Source organism: Lynx canadensis, chromosome F2 (genome assembly GCF_007474595.2).
Source record: "Lynx canadensis isolate LIC74 chromosome F2, mLynCan4.pri.v2, whole genome shotgun sequence".
Taxonomy (NCBI): domain Eukaryota; kingdom Metazoa; phylum Chordata; class Mammalia; order Carnivora; family Felidae; genus Lynx; species Lynx canadensis.
Window position 1 is genome coordinate 36,143,841 of NC_044320.2, and position 6,000 is coordinate 36,149,840.

The following is a 6,000-nucleotide window of genomic DNA, read 5'->3' on the forward strand; positions in this document are numbered from 1 at the left end:
CAATCCACAGAATGGGAGAAATATATGCAAATCATACATCTGATAAGGACCTACTATCCAGAATATATAAAGAACTCTTAAAACTCAACAACAGAAAAACAATCCAATGAAAAAAATGGGCAAAAGATTTTAATAGATAGGTATACAAATGGCCAACAAGCACATGGAACGATAATCAGCATCACTAGTCATTGGGAAAATACAAACCCAAACCACAGGGGGATATTACTTCACACCCACTAGGATGGCTATAATAAAGGAATAAAGAAATAACAAGTGTTAGTGAGGATGCAGAGAAATTGGAACCCTTACTCGTTGCTGGTAGGAATGTGAAATGGTTCAGCTGCTCCTCATAAAGGTAAACATAGAATTGTCACATGACTCAGAAATTCCTCCCCTAGGTACATACCCAAAAAAATTGAAAACAGGTGTTCAAACAAAAACTTGTACACAAACATTCATAACAGCACTACTCACAGTTGCCAAAAGTTGAAAACAATTCAAATGTCCGTCAACGGACGCATTGATAAGCAAAATGTGGTATATGGATATAGTGGAATATTATTCAGCCATAAAAAGGAATGAAGTGCTCACACACACGCACATATATGTATGTTCATATATACGACATAGATGAACCTTGAAAACGTTATGCTAAGTGAAAAAGCCAAACACAAAAGGACACATATTGTATGATCCCATTTATATGAAAATTTAGAATAGGCAAATCCATAGAGCCAGAAAGCAGGTTACTGGTTGCCAGGGGTTGGGGGAGGGGGAAATGAAGAATAACTGCATAATGAGTACAGGGTTTCCTTGGGGGATCATGAAAATATTCTGGAACTTGATAGGGGTGATGGTTGCACAACATTGTGAGTGTACTAAAAGCTACTAAATTGTACACTTAAAAATGGCTACAATGGTGAATTTATATTATGTGAGTTTTTACCACCACTTAAAGAAAGCAAAACCAAAACCAAAACCAAAAGACCCTTCCTAAGGTTGCACAATAGCAAATAAGTGGCAGAGATGGTAAGGCAAGTGAATTAGCACAGTGCTAGAAGTCTAAGTCCTCCAGCTACTGCAGAGCAACCAGCACATAATCCGCTAGGTTCAAATCACACGCGGCAGGCAATACCCGATAGAGAGACAAAGATTCTACCAGACTCACCTGATGAGGCTGTGAGTGTGAGGCCAACATAGCTGTCTCAGTGGCAATACATAAACGCATCAATTGAATATACCACCCTGGAAAAGGAGACCTGGCTATGGATGTCACAGTTAAAACAGACCTTGAGGGGCGCCTGTGTGCCTCAGTCAGGTTAAGTGTCTGACTTCGGCTCAGGTCATGATCTCACAGTCCTTGGGTTCGAGCCCTGCATCGGGCTCTGTGCTGACAGCTCAGAGCCTGGAGCCTGCTTCGGATTCTGTGTCTCCCTCTCTCTTTGCTCCTCCCCTGCTCACACGCTCTCTCTCTCTCAGAAATAAAGATTAAAAAAAAAAAAAGTAAAAAAAAACAGACCTTGAAAATATTCTCATTAAATATGTAAAACATGTTTCAGAAATTTCAGGAAAGTCATGACATGCTTAGGGAAACATAGCTGGTTAATGGAAGAACCAGGGAAACATAGGTAGTTAGGCTTAGGGAAACATAGCTGGTTAGTGGAAGAACCTGGTCCAAGAGAACCAATGTGTCTTGCCTCTTTCTACCACAGGATCTTCAGAGTTGGAGAAATTCCATAAACATCTTCCAGAATAGTTACAGTCTGAGTGTTTAAGCCAGGGACTATATTTCCCCTACACATCCCCTGAAATATGTGCACAAAGAGAAACCTGCTATCTACACTTCTAAAATAGCTCCTACCTGTGTGCTCTAAGTCTTGGTTTGTGCCACACCCAAGTTAGAGAGCTGGCTTATCTGGGACCGTCCCCCTACTTCACCCAGAAGCCAGTCACCAAACCTGCCAATTTTCATGTTGGAACAACGGAGAGGATCTGGACACTCTCCTGTTCTCATCACGATTCCCTAATCTTTGGCTCGGACTGTTTCATACACGTCTTAAATGCTCAGTGTTACCTATGGCTCTATCTCACATGGGCTCAAGAGGCACATGAACTGTGGATGGGAACTTAGAGAGTTCCAATCTCTATGTATGACACTTCTGGTAGGTGGGATTGGATCTGGGTGGAGCAGTGTTCTCCTCCTTGGGCCTGGTTCCAGGTTAACAGTGACCATGAAAATAAGCTGTAAATTAGTTTACAAGACTGACCTCAACAATGCCAATTGAGACAAAGTCTTGATAATTGATTCCTTCAGAGGCACAGAGAAAGCGATCTTGACTTAGTGGTACCAACACTGGATTGTCAGGTTTCCTTAGCAACCTGCAGTCCTGCCCTTGGTGACAAATTGGGAGCTCCAATTTCCTTCTAGCTCTAAAAATTCTCATTCTATGAATATCTGTGGCTTTAGAGAGCTTACTAAAGGGAGAGTGGTACAAAAGAAAGACTATTAAACTTGACTATTAAACATGGGCTGTTGAAATAGAAGCAGGGACACAGATGGCTGGCCAGGAGGTAATGTGATGGAAGTCAGAGAAGCAACAGGCTATGTTTCGTTCTCCCATGGGCCAAGTATGATATCAGGAGCATCCAATGGCAATTCTAAATTAACACAAGTTTAAGCTTGCTCCAGCCCACTCTGTTAACTAAGGCAGGGTAATGAGTACATATTGTTGAAAGCTTTCTTTTTAAAATGGCTATACACTATGAACTTCAGGAATTCAGTTGTCACATTTTAGAGAAAATGTCATTATCCAGAACTATTCTCTGCTAACACACGCTGAGCTATTACTATGTTGTACCATTAGAAGCACCGGTTTTAAGTCCAGACGTTCAGACCCAAGGGCAGAGGTTCACGTTCGATCTGATCCTGCGGCATCTGGAGGGACAAGGAGAGAAGTAGGAAAACTGTCAAATGGGGCCTGAACTTCCCAGTTCAGGACCTGCAGTGATACAGGTTATCCGTCTTACGGGAACAAAGTACATAATAGATTGCAATCAGTGTTCTTGAGCAAGATAAACTAAGGGTGGCTCTTCCCTTTTCTGTAAAATATGTGTGGTTTGGGACAGGGAATCTGAATAACATCCACCAGTCCCTTGCCTGTGGTCCCTTTTGTTTACTGTTGCTGTTAGTTTCTCTTTTGATGCAAATATCTCCATGAAGAGTTTGGGAGAAACTTGTCCACATATATCACAAAGAAGCCAAAAAGACAGTCAGGGATGTCACCAGGAGCCCCAAGGGAATGACACAGCAGGCCAGAACATCTTCTTCCTCTGCTGGAGGCCAAGGCTTGCCTGCAGAAGCCTGGCTGCCCATAGCATTTTCCAGGCCCGCCAGGGATCCAGGAAGAGCAAGTCCCCAAGTTCTGGACAAAAGAGGTAGCAGAGAGCTAACAAAATTCCACCTTTGCTGCCAGTGAAAGCTAGGTCAGGGAGCATACCTCAGGGTCATTGCCCAAATGGGTCTGCTAACCCCGGTCAAAGGTCAGCCTCCACCCAAGGGAAGGTGGAATCTGTAAAGTAAACACATTTGCAGGGGGCAGCCTCTGGTTGGCCTGGAAGGAAAATAAAGGAGAAGAATAAAGTCAACTCATCCTTGCTGAGGAGCTATGGCCAGTCACTCTGCCCCGGCAACAAACTTGACCAATGACTGTCAGCCACCACCCAAGGTCTTACCCACCTAAGACCACAGAGGAAGCAATGTGGTAAGAGGGCAGCTGTATGGAGGGAAATCCTTCACAGCACCCCTAAGACAAATGGATATTCATGGAGGCTAGGAAACCTTATTAAATCTTGCCAGTTTAGAAAATAGGAATATCTCAAATATTCATCCCCTTCCTGCCGAGCTTTGGATTCTAAAGGCTGTTTGTTCACTTGTAAGATCCATTTTGCCAAGGCCTTGAACCTGAAAATCTGGCAGAGGGGGGTAGGGACAACAAGTGGCTTCCATACCTGGGGCTCAGTGTGTGCTTGAGGACAGGGTGGCTGCCCCCTCCCCTGCTGCCAGTATCTATGGGAGCCTTGAGCTGCCTGCATTCTATTAAATACCACTTGGATGTGCCAGGGACACTGGTCATCTGCCCAGAGCTCTGTTCCCCCTCCAGCTCCCTCTGAGAGAAGACCTGGCCTTGAACCTCTTCCCAGTTGGCTGGAGGCTCTTCCCCCTCAGTCTGGTTCCTGCTAGCTCTTTTCCTGCCTAGATTTCACCTCCTCTCACATTGCCCAGATGCTTCTAGGATACCCGCAAATCCCTGAGAACTATTGGCACTGCCCTTCCCTTGTTCCCTCCCTCCCTTCCTCCTCCCTTCTTGGATCAAGTATTGGCTTGAGAATAGCTGGCACTCAATCCAGAGAGGCAAAGAGAACTGGCAGGAAATGGGCAACCTCCTCTCAGTGGGCATTTGCCCAGCATGGCACAGTGAGATCAACGTAAGAACCTGCCAGGCCCCTGGTCCTATGCCCCCCCTCTCCCTCCATATTCCTCATCATCCTCTCGTTTATACTCTTACCCTCTTCTTTCTCTGGCTCTTTTTCATTGTTCTGCCTTATTGGCTATGTTCCTTCTCTTCCTCTTTCTATCTCTAGGTGTTAATTTGGGTTTTTTTTTTTTTTCCAGCCTCCTCCCCAGCCCCCTTTCACTTCTTCCAGCTACTTAGCCTCTCCCACACATAACTGTAATCTGGTTGCCTGGATTTGTACAATAGCCTCCTAAAAATCCCTCTGTGGATGCAGCCTCCACCTCTAATTCTTTCTCCACTTTAGAGTGACTACTTTATGTCACTCTCTGATTCAAGACCCTGCATTGACTTCCCAGTAGCCACAGAACTGAGTCCAAACTCCAATATGGCAGACAATGTCCTTCATATGTGCCTTTCTTCCGTCTACTCAAGTGTTTATTGGTTTAGCAAACAAATTAGTTCAGCCAGTGAGTGCCTACCATGAGCAGATATTGTACCGGGAGCTGAAGATAAAATAAATACACAAATATTTTCAAATAAAACCATGTCTGGGATTTGCTTCAAAATAATCCAAGGAGTAGGGGAGGAGAGTTGGTCAAATGGAAGAGGCATAGAGAAAACAAGACTGACCATGAATTGATAGTCACTGAAGCAGGCTGATGGAGATGGGACTTCATTCTGTTATTCTCTCCGCCTCAGTGTAGGTTTGAAAATGTTCTGTTAGAAAAATGATGGGTAAAGAGAACTGGCAAGTCCTTGGCTTCCCTTTTCTCATGACTCTCCCTGTGCTCTATGCTCAGAATCCCTGAAGCAGCTTATTATCGCATGATTACAATTTGTTGTAATTGCTTGTTTAATTGTCTGCCTTTTCTACTAGGCTACAAGCTCTGTGTGCACAGGATGTGCAGTAGGCACTCAGGAAATGTCCACTGAATGAATGAGTCTGATCAACTCTGGAGGCAGTAGCAGAAGCACCGGCACAGCAGAGTCTGGTGGAGGACAGGTGAGGCAGAGGACGGGCTAAGTTGGCACGCTGGCTGGGCACCACAGTTAGGTATTTGCACCCTGGTCTAGTAGCTTTGGGGCAGGATCCACTTAGAGTCGTGTCCTAGACATTTTCCGGACAGAAAAATTTTGAGCTCATTTTGTAACGTCTGGATTAATGATCTGGTAATACTTTTTCTGGCTTTTCAATAAATTGTGAAGTGAGTCAAGAATGACATTTCTTGAAAGCTCCTTCTCAATAATACACCACCTGCCTCCTGCCATACTTGAACGCAGAGCAGATAAATATGAGTTGTATGAAATGACATGATTTATTATTCAATAGAAGTGTCAAGTGCAGGACACTTCCACCCGGTGGACATACATAGCTGGTCATCAGGCCTTTCCTGAACTGTCCCGGAAGTGGCCACTCCAGTCTTGCTGTCTCCTGTTATTTTGTAAATAGCATCAATCACCGCCTACAGTCATGCGTAGTGTC

General features: G+C 44.4%; 1 long non-coding RNA gene across 1 annotated transcript in view; it reads left to right on the forward strand.

The window, feature by feature from the left end:
* Positions 1-5,770, forward strand: part of LOC116737877 — a 220,883-nt gene extending 215,113 nt beyond the window's left edge. Inside the window, exon 6 of the long non-coding RNA XR_004343172.1 lies at positions 5,395-5,770. This is a non-coding gene — a long non-coding RNA (uncharacterized LOC116737877). The remainder of the gene's footprint in view (positions 1-5,394) is intronic.
* The last annotated feature ends 230 nt before the right edge of the window (positions 5,771-6,000 follow it).